The following is a 14,248-nucleotide window of genomic DNA, read 5'->3' on the forward strand; positions in this document are numbered from 1 at the left end:
GAAAGAAAGAAAGAAAGAAAGAAACTACTTACAGGCTGATGTTGAAAATTTCAGCCCAGCCCTGCTGAGTGTAACTAACCATAAGGGCACACACAGGCACAGAAGCAAAATGACTTCATTTCTTAGGTGAAAACAGGTCACAACATAGTACATTTTCTATAATTGCTGTCTTTTCTCATTTCATTAACAGTTCCAGACACCAGATTTAAGTGGGGCGTGAAGGGAATTTGTACATGGTGATTCAAATGCAGACATTATTCACGAAGCTTTTAATTGAGACTATATGTGCTTGAACATCCTTGCTGATGTTTATGAATTATGAGGTCAAGGGAAGGCTTCGGTTTTTCACTTTAGCAAAAGGTTGCCCAACACCTACTGTGTGTAACACATTGTAAGGGACCTCCGAATTATTCTTGATACAGTCATTCTAAATGTGAATAATTTCGCTAACATTGCATTCTCAGCCCCTCCAAGTGTTGACTCTTCCAAATGTGCTTATTGTAAAAGTGACATTCAAATGACAATGGAAATCCGATTGCCGGCAATCCCAGCATCTGATGAAGTCATTGTTTTCGTTTTGCCCTCTTATCTCCTAGGCCTTAGTATTTGCATATACATGTGTACATATTTGCAGTAACGATGTAGCTTTTATATTCCAAATATTCTCTGGACTTTATTCTATGCTTTTTTCATTTTTGTGCCATGTTTTAGTTCTTGCCTCCCCCTACCTTTCCCAACCCAGTCTCTCCCTCCTGCCTGCTGTGCAACCTCCACATTTTCACTGTGCTTAGGTATACAAGGGAGGGTTTTTTTAATTTGATTGCTCCTTTAAAAAACACTGATTGTACATATCACATTTATTCCTCCGCAGTTTGATTTATAACTTCACACTGCCTCATGAACCTCTTTCTAGTTCAACAGCGAGCTGGTTAGCTAATGTGTCCTTTCAGATTGCCGTGTAATATTCCATGGTGTAGATAGACCCTGGTTGATTTGATCACTTCCTTGCTGATGGACCTTCAGGTTTTTTTTGCCACTGCAAACAATAAACATCCTTGTACATACAGCCTTGCAAAGTGTGGCTTTTATTTCTGTGGAATAGTTTCAATATAAATAATTTAAATTTTTCTAGATATGGCTAGATCATGTTCCTACGTTGCTGGAGCAATTCTCATTCCTGCCTGCCCTGGACGGTGCTAACCTGTAAGGGTTTTTATGTCACTTAAGTGTAAGAACCTGTCTTTGCTGCAAATGCCGCTCGAGTACCTTCTTTCCTTTGCAGACAGCACATCCAAATCCTGCCAAGTAACTTCTGACCACCAGCACCATTTGAAAATCCTAAAACTGTTAGCAATTCCTATTTTAAATCTGGCTTTTCGCTCAAACATCCAGATGAGAAGCCTGGAAAGCAGGCTATATAGGTTTGGGCTTTAGAGGGTGGTATATTTGCACAACTCCGTGCTCCCCGATGGCCAGGGAGGCGTGGGGTGAGGTTTGGTCCTGGCCTTGTTTTTTAGAAATATTTATTATTTTTTTAATGTTTATTTTTGAGAGAGGGAGAGAGAGACAGCATGAGCAAGGGAGGGGCAGAGAGAGGGGGATACAGAATCTAAAGCAGGCTCCAGGCTGTGAGCTGTCAGCACAGAGCCCGACGCGGGGCTTGAACTCACAGACCGAGAGATCATGACCTGAGCCGAAGTCAGATGCTCAACCAACCGAGCCACCCAGGCACCCCGGTCCTGGCCTTTTTATTAATCCGGGGTAAATTATCTGCATTCCAGTGAGAATGCCCTCTAGGAGATAAAGACCAAAAGCACCAGGCGTCAAGCACACTGTTCAAGTAGCCGGGGCCGCTCCTGGCTTCAGGGCCCCTGGAGACGGCCAGCATCTCCCGGGAGCCTTCGCTCCCCATCTTGCTTAGGATGCGCTCTGCAAAATTTAGACCTCACCCCGTGGTCTTCACGAGATGTGCCCCAGGCAGCAGCCATGAGTTTGTCGTGAGCCGTTTACACTCTCTCCCTCAAGCTCGCTGATAAGAAGAGATGAACTTGGGGCGGAGGCCCATTGGGTCAGGCGCCCCCGGTCCTACGTCACACCTTGAGATTTGGTCACTTCTTGCCTTTCCACCCAACATGTTTTCTTCATGTGCTGTGTGTGGCTGGACAAGGACACCCTAAGATGCCTGTGTGTCGCTGTGTGTCACCTTCTGGAGCCTGCCATGGTCTCAACTGAAAGATGAAGAGCAGGGGCCGTGTGCCCCCACACAGGCAGTGATAGGCCACGCACACTGAGCGGGTGATCGAGGAGACGCACAGACACGGCATCCTGGCAAATTTCTGTTCCCCCAGCGGAAAGCTCAGACGCTGCTCTGGCAAACCCAGCTCGTGCCGGGCGTGTGTGCTCATTCTGCCCCAAGACCGTGCAGCCGGACACGGCAGGCGGCACCTTCCTCTCATACCCTTCCTCTGGCAGCAGATGGGTTACAGCCGGGCACCCAGTTTCCCCTTGGAAGGGAAGGGAGCCAAACTTCCATGTCACTGGGAATGACGGGCACCTGCAAAAAGAATAAATCAAACATTCCCAGTGAAACGAGAAGGCATTATGTCTCTGGGACACCTCTAAGCCCATCCCAGACCATTCAAAGTCTACTCATCAGATTTAGCTGTTGCTCTTGTCAAATGGGAGGCTTCACCTGGACCCATGGGAGGCCTCAGACTGCATAAGTCCCATGTACTAACCATTCCCCATCTAAAGGGATCTTTCTGGTGGCTACACCCAGTCCAGAACTGACCCCCCCCCCAAAAAAAAAGAGCTTTTCTTTCAATGTTTAAGTGTCACTGCGTCCTCAAGCTACTTCCCCTACCCTGGTCAGAATGTCTTATCTCTACCCACCACCCACCCACCTGGTCAGCCCTTGGAATTCCCAGATCTTATTTTAATGGAAATCTTTTTGTGGGAAAGCATTGCTTTCTTAAACAATAAGATTGCTTTAACTCTAGCAGGCTTCGCTATAAATTGTGGAAGGAAATTGGCAGAAGGCCAGAGAGGAACTTGAGGAAGCTACAAATAGGTCAGGGTCAGAGAACCTACCACAGCTGGCCTTTCTGGATGGAGGGAGGTGGGTAAGAGTGGGAGGTTGGGGGAGAGGGCAGGGGCCTAGGGGAAAATACCATCCACAGAGAGAATTACACATGTGGGTTTATCAGAGGTGCCGTCAGCATCCAACAGGGTGGGGGTGTTATGCCCCCAGGGCTCCGGGTTCTAGAAACAACCCTCAACACCAAGGAGAGAGAATTTCAAGAACTAAGCAGAGAGAAGTAGGGTCCTGGAAATTCCTATATCAGCTGTGTTGTACTTGAATTTCCAAATCCACAATTAGAGCTCCTAATTTGTTTTAACTGGCTGTTTTGACTCAGGGCTACTTAGCAATCAAAAACAAAATGAAGGAATTATACCATCTGCAACATTGTGATTTATAAGATTTTGGTCATCTAGATGACCAAAATACATTTCTCATATATATTTGGTCTTCATCCTTGGTTCTTGGCTCACAGCTCCCCAAACCCTTGGAATTTGCTGAGCAAGATCAGTGGAAGCATCTTTGGTTATAATACTTGATCTCTCGTCTTCAATTCCTGAAATTGCTTCACAGCCATAAAGGTGAAATGGGTGTCTTGTGATTCGTAACCAGCCCCTTCATGAGTTTATGCTAATGAGGTGACTTGGAAAGCACCTACAGATGGGGGCTGGTCGCCAGGGAAACCAATCCTGATGGCCAATGAGTTAATCCACCAGTGGCCAATGAGTTAATCCAGGTGCCCAGGTAATGAAGCCCCCATAAAAACCAAAACGGACAGGGTTGGGGAAGCTTCCATGTTGGCGAACATGTGGAGATCTGGGCGAATCGCGAATGCTGAGAGAGCACGGAAGCTCCAAGCCCTTTGCCCGGACCTTGTCCTGTGCATCTTTTCTGTCTGTCTATTCCTCAGTTATATTCTTTTACGATAAACCACTGCCCAGGGCCAGTTTCCCGGAGAAGGTTGTTGCAGATATGTGAGGGACACTGACAAGAGCCAAAGAGATCCACAGGGATCTGACCAGGGGATCTGCTATGGCTGTGTAGCCACAGTTAATTCTGTGTGTTACTTATTGACTTCTCCTGTGTTCCCGTGTAGAAGGAAGGGCAAGTATACTACCATCCCATCGAAGGTCTACACTCCCCCGAGCTGGGCCTGGGAGCCTTGACGGCTGTCATTTGCCTGCACTCCCACCCTCTTCAGGGACAGACCAGCAAGGCATCTCAATACTTCCCAGTCCTGAGATGATGGGAGAAAGAGAGCTGCTTTCCAGGAGATTATCCGCCGTGAACTGGAGACTGTTTGGAGGTAGGAGGCTCCTCTTAGCCTCTCTGTGCTGTTGTGCTTGAGAAGAAATCAGTTTCACAATAAGACAAAATTTCTCCATCTGAACGGTCAACTGAACTCCACTCTGGGGGTTTCTTCTCTAGCCCAAAGAGGTCTCAGGATAACGTGGGGTTTCTCAGGGGCAGTTCTATAGAATGAAGAAGTTGGAGAGGCAGAAGACCTGAGCTCCAGCACTGTCCCATACCTGGAGTCTTTGGGCCAATCATTTCACCTGTTTGAACTTCAGGATTTTTTTTTTTTTTATCCATAATGGTAGGTATAATACCACCTACCTCACGAACATCAAGTAAGAGGATGGATTCAGAAATATCTGGTACAAAATCAAGGTCAATTGCATCAGCATTAATGAATGGATCACCGTGACCAGATAAGTAGAATCTAAAATCAGGATTGTAAATACACTTGCTCATGTCCAAAGAGAGCACAGTTTTCCTTCCTTTTCCTTACGTTTAGGAAATTGTGTTGCTGTGCGGGTTACTTGCTGTCTCAGGCTGTTTGCCCCCAGGAGTCGGTCCTGAGACCAAAAATCCATGTACAAGTAGTATATTAGGGAAGTGAACCCTGGGAACATTGGAAGTGAGAAGTAAGGGGGGAGTGAGCAAGTTGACTCCGTGGGCAACAGGAACTTCATTTTGCTGGGGCCTTCTGGGAGGCGGCAGAGAAAATGTGTTCAGAGTTACCCCGCTGGAGGGCAAGGGAGCCGGGGAATGTATACACCAGCACCTCCCATCATTGGTTGTGGACCACTCCCAAAAGGCATATGTCCAGCCTGCTATTTGCATGGTTTGAGTGGGCTCTAGACAGTGCCACTGCCTGGATGGTTCCATCTCCTAATGGTGAGAGTTAAAGGCACAGGAAGAAACAAACACAAGGGGTGCCTGGGTGGCTCAGTTGGTTAAGCAGCCAACTTCACCTCAGGTCATGATCTCGTGGTCCGTGAGTTCGAGCCCCGCGTCGGGCTCTGTGCTGACAGCTCAGAGCCTGGAGCCTGTTTCAGATTCTGTGTCTCCCTCTCTCTGACCCTCCCCCGTTCATGCTCTGTCTCTCTCTGTCTCAAAAATAAATAAACGTTAAAAAAAATTTTTTTAAAAAGGAAACAAACACAAGACAAGGACACTTTAACACCCGAAAATGAGCCCAATCTGACCTTCAAACTTTCTGGGTGCCCACCCATCCCACTAAGGGCCAGATGCCATTTCACCTGCTTTTATAAGGGATATAAGGGACAGACGATTTCACAAAGCCAAACCCGGCCAGTAGCTCACCTTAGCCTGTGTATCCCAAGTGCTGGTGGACTTCCTACCTCCAGCTCAAGCCCGAAAATAAAGAAATGCCTCTAAACATGCTTTATGTATTCATTTTTCTAGTTGCAAATGGTGCACCGTAGTTTAGTTTGAAGGCCTGGTAAAGAATACGCCGGAAATATTGAATATAGTATTTCACCTAAAAACTAGGGCAATCGTTTAAGGAAAAAAAAAGAAAAAAAAAAAGATGTTCTTGTTTAGCCAAAGAGTATGCCCCGAAGCATCAAAAGATGTGGTGAGAGTAGCTTCAACTTCTGATGATATCGAGATCTTTCAGGAAAGAGGTGTTTTATCGGTTCGTCTTGACTGAGTGTTCAAGATAATGAAGACGCGGCCAGCTATCGGCTTCGGAGTCTACCGCCTCCGATATACAGCCCAAACCTACCAGGCCCGAGTGCCTAGAGGTGGGGGGACGAGACGTGCTACCATCTGAATGTGTGTGTCCTCCCCAAATTCCTGGGTGGAAATCCTACCCCTCAGTGTAATAGTATCAGGAGGTGGGGCTTCTGGGAGGTGATTAGGTCACGAGGGTAGAGCCTTCATGAATGGAATTCGTGCCCTTATGAAAGAGACCCCAGAGAGCGCCCTCGCCTCTCCTGCCACGTAAGGACACAAAGAGAAGACAGCCCGCTGTCTCTGAACCAGGAATCTGACAGCACGAGACACCGAAGCTGCCAGTCCCATGATCTTGGACTCTCAGACTCCAGGCCTCTGAGGAGTCTGTTGTTCAGAACCCCCCCCCCCCCCACAGTGTGTGGTGCTTGGGCTTAGCGGCCCAAACTGCTGAAGATGTGACAGGATCTCCGAGCTTGCAGGGCAGTGATGTCTGCTACGCAGTTTCTACAGCAGCAAAGTTCTGGTGGTTCCTGGATTTGGGGTGCTGATCCCAACGGCTTCCTATAGAAGGCCACCCACCTGCCTTTGACCCTGCCCCAGGATCCCAGATTCCACAAAGATCTCCCGCATCCCATTGAAACGTCTTTAACACCTATCTACAGTACTGCACTATCTAACTTTGTTGACATTGCCTCCTTCTGTGTATTCCCAAGCAAAATATAGATTCCACAGGGATAACAGCTGGAATGTCTGCTTCTTTTGTATCGCACACAGCACCTAGCCCAGAGCTGAGTGCCTCAGCCCAATGGATGACAGAGTGAATGCCACTCTCTTGCCTGTGGAAGGCCCGTTTACTCCTTCCTAACTGACCCTCCTCCCACCCGGGAGATTCTGTCAGGGCTTTGAAGAACTCATTATGGGGCGCCTGGGTGGCTCAGTCGGTTGAGTGTCCAATTTCAGCTCAGGTCACGATCTCACAGTTCATGGGTTCGAGCCCCGTGTCAGGCTCTGTGCTGACAGTTCAGAGCCTGGAGCCTCCTTCAGATCCTGTGTCTCCCCTTCTCTCTGCCCCTCCCCCACTCATGCTCTGTCTCTTCTCTCAAAAATAAATAAACTTTAAAAAACATTTAAAAAAAAGAAGAATTCATTTATATCTCCAGCACTGTCATAGCAACATTATGTAAGTGGCTCGATGTGATCCAGGATGAATTTTTTTGCCTACCCTGTCATACAAAAGCCCAAGTACTCCAGAGTTTGCCTGAACCACAAAAAAGGCAAAGTAGGGGCACCTGAGTGGCTCAGTTGGTTAGGCGACCGACTTTGGCTCAGGTCATGATCTCGCATTTCATGAGTTCGAGCCCCACATCGGGCTCTGTGCTGACAGCTCAGAACCTGGAGCCTGCTTCAGATTCTGTGACTTCCCCTCTCTCTACTCCTCCTCTACTCACGCTCTGTGTCTCTCTGTCTCTCCATAATAAATAAATGTCAAAAAAAAAAAAAAAAAGGCAAAGTATAGGAGCACCTGGGTGGTTCCGTTGGTTGAACATGCGACTCTTGATTTCAGCTCAGGTCATGATTCCACAGTTGGTGGGTTTGAGCCCCTCATTGAGCCCCAGGTCGGGCTCCATGCTAACATCATGAAGCCTGCTGGGGATTCTCTCTCTCCTCTGCCCCACCCCCATTCTCACACACACACACACACTCTGTCTCTCTCTCTCAAAATAAGCAAATAAAACTTTGTTCAAAAAAAGGCAAAGTACAAAATCATTGAAAAGAGATGGGGCAGGTTTATGAGAACATCTTTCAGATTCTCAGAAACAAGGCAGGTTGTGCACACTTCTCACTCTTCAAGGAAAGCAGAATGAAGTCATCTCTACAGTCTGTTTTAGATCTACTGCTCTTTGTTTATGAGGGTCCTCCACATCTATGCAAAATCCTCTGGAGATGCTCCGTCTTGCCTGGAAGGAGGCCATCGTGTCTCAACAAAGTGCATAAGGTCTGCTCTGCCTGGTTCTCCAAGCTCGTCTTCCATAACCCCCGCACAGGCCCCCAGTCCCACATATCACCAGACCCTCTCAAGTCCTTCCCCCCTGCAGGATTCCTACTCAGCCCTCAGGACAAGCTCAGACGTGACCTCCAGAAAAACCTGTCCTAAGATTCTAGGGGACATAACCAGCCCCTTGTCACTTTGTGACCTAATTATTCACCTGCATGCGTATCCCCCATAGCGCACCATGTCTCCAAACACAACTATGTGTTTAGTCGCTTTGCCCTTCTCTGCGCAGCTGCTGCCCCCATCTTGCCAGACCGTCTGCAGGGACTAGAGCTCTTGGGATGGGGTCTTCAGTGTCTCTCTACCTGCCTGATGCCCTAATTCCACTGACCCTGAATCACTTTTCTTTCCACCAAGAGGCTAGTTCCCTGTCCTGGAAACACCAGCACTTACTCTGACATGCACCAAGGAAGTCATTCCTCTGCTGCTGTTCAAGCCCATTTCCCATGCCTGACCTTCTGTGATGACAGGGCCTCAGCCGAATCCCTCTGCCTCTAGGTCAACACTTGCTCTGCGGGGTCCCCTGCCTCTCAAGAGCCACAATATGGCATCCTGTTTGTTAGGTCTTCCTAGACTGGCTGCAGGAAAAATTAATGTTCCAGTATCGGCCAGCAGGGGGCAGTGCAGAAACACAGAAACTAGGCCTTTTCTAGGGTCATCTTCCCTGACCGTGCGTGCCCATCTTGGATCTATGAAGATGGCCTGAGCCATTCCTCAGGTCCCATGTTGACCTGGATTCTTCTCTTACCCTTTGTGTCTATTAAATTATAAAATCCCAATTCACTTTCTGGGTTGTTTGGAGAGGCAGCAAGTTCTGCCAGTCAGTTCTGGGTATTTGAATTAAATGTGGGCCAGGGGCGCCTGGGTAGCTCAGTCGGTTGAGCGTTCGACTTCAGCTCAGGTCATGATCTCACAGTTTGTGGGTTCAAGCCCTGCGTCGGGCTCTGTGCTGACCGCTCAGAGCCTGGAGCTTGCTTCGAATTCTGTGTCTCCCTCTCTCTCTGCTCCTCCCTCGCTCATGCTGTCTCTCTCTCTCTTTCAAAAATAAATAAAAACATGAAAAAAAATGTTTAAAAAAAAAACGTGGGCCAAAAAGTGTGGACCTTTGGTACAGTGTTATCAGATCTGAGTCAGGAAGATTTTTTTTTTCTTTTTTGCCTGTCACATGCCAAAGTAGGAACGCTAAATATTTTAACCTGGGAGATGAAGACAAATGGGTTACTTTTCCCCTCCAGCTTTATTGAGGTATAATTGACGTATAAAATTGTAAGGTATTTAAAGCGTGTGCAGCGATGATTTAATACACGTATTCATTGTGAGAGGATCCTTCGCATCTAGTTAATTAGCACATCCATCACCTCACAGATTTATCCTTTTTGGTGAGAACATTTAAGCTCTACTCTCTTAGCAAATTTTCATAATACCGTACAGTGTTGTCAACTATAGTCATCATGTTTCACGTCACATCCTCGGACCTTATTCATCTTCTGGCTGAAAGTTTGTACCCTTTGACCAGCCTCTCCCCCTTTCCCCAAACTCCCCAGCCCAGAAACAAATGGGGTTCTACTCCTCTCTGATGCTTTGCGTTCTAGAAGGTACTTCTTTGTATTCTATTGAAGTGTTTGGATATGTCTTTTAAATATGCTTTTAAATGTACCAGAGATTTCTTTCTCTGATGGATTCTCTTTCTCTGAAAAGAATGATCTAATGTTGGGAGAGCATCAAATCCTCCAGGTTTAACCATTTGTACCACAGTGCAGGTTTCGTAAGAAATCTTGTTACTGAAGCCACAGAATCTAAAATCATGTTATTTTGGCCCTGAAGTTATAACTTCAAGTTCTCTTGGCTACTGAAAGTGTTGCCGAGATCATGTACGCACACCGTGTTCTTTGTTGCATTATCAGAACCATGACGAAATATTTCTATCTCACCCTTCATTTCAAAAACACGTGAGCACTTGCTTCTTGATACACGTGGGATACCCTCGTATCAGCCTGGTATCAGGCTGGATAACCATGTAAACCAAATGTAATTTTCATTCTCTACATTTTAAAGAAATAATGCAGATGGTACAGGATGCCTTCAAGGGGGTTTTGGGAGTTTCGGGCTTTAAAAAGCACTTTGTGGGGCGCCTGGGTGGCTCAGTAGGTTGAGCGTCCAAATTCGGCTCAGGTCATGATCTCGCGGTTCTTGGGTTCAAGCCCCGCATCGGGCTCTGTGCTGACAGTTCAGAGCCTGGAGCCTGCTTCCGATTCTGTGTCTCCCTCTCTCTCTGCCCTTCCCCCACTCACACTCTGCCTCTCCTTCAAAAATAAATAAACATTAAAAAAAAATTTTTTTTAATAAAAATAAAAAAGCACTTTGTAAATCACCAGGAAGAATAATTCACCCATATCTTAGCCAACGGTATTTACCAGACTCTCAGATACCTCTGGAGTTGAGCATCCCGCCTCCACCAACAACTGCAAGTTAACCCCATCTTTAATCACCAAGGACTTCTCCATCATATGTGTTGGGCACTTTGTTCCAGTTGGTACAGGTGTTTCCCACAAGGGTATGGGTTAGCAATTCTGATACATGTATACTAGAATTGAACAATTAACTAAATGGATGGTGGATAGTAGTTGCCAGGTTCCCCAATGTTGGAGCGAGAATTCAGAGAAGCAAGGGAAGGAGGCTAGAATGACTCATGTGGTAATGGAGCAGAGTTGGAGACATCAGTATGAATTTCATGTTTAACTCAATAGAGACACAGAAGGTTACATGTAGGAGCATTTATAGGTATGTGTATCTGGTTGGGTTAGCATACACACATGTATTTCCTTTCTTTGTCAGCTGAGAAGACCTGAAAGAAACAAAACTCCAGTAGTAACAGGCAAACCTAGTGCCCAGATCTTGGTTTCTAATACCATTTCCCAATAAAAGGAACCAGGGCTCCTTGGAGAAATGGCTAATTGTACGACTGGGGCAGAAATGTACAAGAAAGGGGGTGCCTGAGTGGCTCAGTCAGTTGAGCGTCCTACTTCAGCTCAGGTCATGATCTCACATTTCGTGAGTTCAAGCCCCACACGGGGCTGTCTGCTGTCAGCCTGTCAGCTCAGAGCCTGCTTTGGATCTTCTGTCCCCCTCTCTCTGCCCCTTCGCTGCTTGTGTTCTCTCAAAAATAAATGAACATTTAAAAAGAAAGAAAGAAATATACAAGAAGGGCCTGGAGCATCTTGTAGTGCCAAAAAAGAAGGAAGTGCAAAAAAGCAAACAACAAGCAAACCCATATTCAAGGGGCTACATCAAAGGGACACAGGAGCACTGAAAGAGCTCCCAATGGCCAAAACTGCAACAATTTGAGCAATTAAATAGAGTAGTACTGGATTATAATCCAAATAAAATAAAATATATATCCATGAGTCCATGCTGATATAAACAAATGATTGGGTAAATAATATACAGGGGAGAAGAGATAAATCCCCTGGGTAGAAGAATTCCAAACGATTTATGTAGATACTCTGCCCTCAAGGGGGGTGGAACATACTTCCTATTCCTTCAGTGAGGCCATGCATAGTGACTTTCTTCCAAGGAGGACAGGATGGGATGGGGGGCAAAGCCTAACTTTACAGCGAAGAAGCCACGTGATCGAGGTCAACAGTGGAACAGTGATAAACCAGCCTGATATACATACTACTCAGACAATGTGAGGGAAATGGTCTTTACCACTGTGGTCTTCCTCCCCAAACTCATAACCCCATCTAATCATGAGAAAACCATCGGACAAATCCAGTAAAGGCACAGTCTACAAAATATCTGCCCATTCCTCCTTAAAGCTGTCAAGGCCATCAAAAACAAGAGAAGTCTCAGAAACAGTCACAGCCAAGAGGAGCCTAGGGAGACATGATGACAAAATAATGCACAATCATTCATTGTAACAAAAGAACCATACTAATGTAAGATGTTAATAATAGAGGACACTGGGTATGGGGTCTATGGGAACACTCTGTACTATCTTCCCAATTTTTCTGTAAATCTAAAACTGTTCTAAACAATAAGGTCTTTTTTTAAAAAATTTTTTTAATGTTTATTTATATTTGAGAGACAGAGTGTAAGTAGGGGCGGGGGAGGGGCAGAGCCAGAGGGAGAGAACACAGAAGTGGGCTCCAGGTTCCATGCTGTCAGCACAGAGCCCGACCCGGGGCTCGAACCTACGAACTGTTGAGATCATGACCTGAGCCGAAGTCGGAAGCTTAACCAACTGACCCACCCAGGTGCCTCTAAGAGATAAGGTGTTTTTTAAAAATGCAAGCAGCAGAAGAAGAGAAAATATTTGCAGAAAATAACGGATAAAAGATTATTACACAGATTGTGTAAATAGCTTCCATTATCAATGACAAAAAGATAAGCCAATAGAAGAAAATGACAAAAGATATGAAAAGGTAATCCATAGAAGAAATGCAAGGGACCGATAAACATAAGGAAAAAAATGCTTAATCTCACTAACAATTACAGAGATGCACACCGTATTAAAGTATCGATAAGATTGTTTCCCCCATCAACTTAAGAGACATGACATTCAGTCTTAGCAAGGGAATAAGGAAACAATACAAATGTGTTCAAATAAAACTTATGTATTTAAATATAAATTGACATGCATGAATTTTTAAGAAAACTCAGAGATAAGGAAAGGCATGATCCCTTTGCCAGACTCTAACGGAAAATATGACTCAAAATGATGGGTGGCTAGCCAATGGCTGATAAGCATGCGGGAAGGTGCTCATTCTCGTTCCGCATCAGGCAAATGCAAATTAAAACTACCATGAAACACTACTACACACAAGAATGACTGACATTGTCAAATGTTGATGAGGATGTGGACCGATCAGACCTTCAAACCCAGTTGGTGGGATTGGCTCCACCCACTTTGAAAAAATGCTTGGGCAGTATCTACTCAAGCTAAATAGGCACCTGCTGGTAAGACCCAGCAAATCCACTTCTCGGTAAATACCCCACGGGAGACAGAGCTTATGAACACCAAATGACACATACAAAAGTGTTCATAAAGTTTTGGTCACAGTAGCTTCACCCTGGAAACAACTCAAAGGTCTGTGCACGGTAGAATAGCTAAACAGCAGGAGAGACATACAATGGAATTGGGCACAGCAACCAAAGAGAACCAGCTGTTGCCACACATGAATGAATCTCAGAGACAGGGCTGAGCCAAAGAAGTCAGATGCAAAAAAAAAAAAAAAAAAAAAAAAGAACTATTGTATGGTTCCATTTTTATGAAACTCAAGGGTAGGCAAACATAATCCTAAGAAGATCGAAATTAGAATAGCAGTTTTCTTTGGGGGCGAAGCGGGTGGTATTGAGGTAGCCTGATGGAAGGATGGATTGTTCTATATCTGCAGCTGGGCGGTGGGTTATTCAGGTAGAAACATAGCTAAAAACTCATCAGTCTGGACACTTAAGGTGTGCGCACTTTATTATACATTAGCTATATATCAGTAAACACGTACGTTAAAAGGAGGAAATATGTGAGTCTTTGAAAATGGGATAATTGCTAACAAATGAGAGTCACTTGGCTGTACCCGCTGTATGGTGTGGAGGTCAGATTTCAAAAGGAATCCTTAAAACAGAGGGAAGATAGAGGCACTTGGGTGGCTCAGTCAGTTAAGCGTCTGACTTCAGCTCAGGCCATGATCTCATGGTTTGTGGGTTCAAGCCCCACATCGGGCTCTCTACTGTCAGCACAGAGCCTGCTTTCGATCCTCTGTCTCCCTCTCTCTGCCCCTCCCCCACTTGCATTCTCTCTCTGTCTCTCTCAAAATAAGTAAATAAATGTCACAATTAAAAAAAAAAAAACAACAACAGAGGAACGGTCAATAAAAGGTGGTCCATCCATACAAAGGAATATTTTTCAGCCAGAAGAGGGAAGGAAACACGGATGAATCTTGAGAACTTGATGCTGAGCGAGCCAAACCAGACAGCAAAGGCCACACACCATCTGATTCCACTGGACTGTGTGAAATGTCCAGAACAGGCAAATCCGTAGAGACAGAAAGTAGATTTGTGGTTACCAGGGGTTCCAGGGAGGCAGGAATGGGGAGTGACCGTTACAGACCTGGGGGTCCTTTTTGGAGTGA

At 45.7% G+C, this 14,248-nt stretch overlaps 1 protein-coding gene across 1 annotated transcript in view; it reads left to right on the plus strand.

Moving 5' to 3' along the window:
• The window catches only part of PRND (prion like protein doppel), a 6,011-nt gene extending 4,945 nt beyond the window's left edge, over window positions 1–1,066 (plus strand). The window contains exon 2 of the mRNA XM_049651083.1: window positions 1–1,066. This exon is cut by the window's left edge and continues 2,809 nt beyond it. The gene's annotated coding sequence lies outside the window, so the exon portion shown is untranslated.
• The last annotated feature ends 13,182 nt before the right edge of the window (window positions 1,067–14,248 follow it).

Source organism: Panthera uncia (genome assembly GCF_023721935.1).
Source record: "Panthera uncia isolate 11264 chromosome A3 unlocalized genomic scaffold, Puncia_PCG_1.0 HiC_scaffold_11, whole genome shotgun sequence".
In the NCBI taxonomy this organism is placed as follows: domain Eukaryota; kingdom Metazoa; phylum Chordata; class Mammalia; order Carnivora; family Felidae; genus Panthera; species Panthera uncia.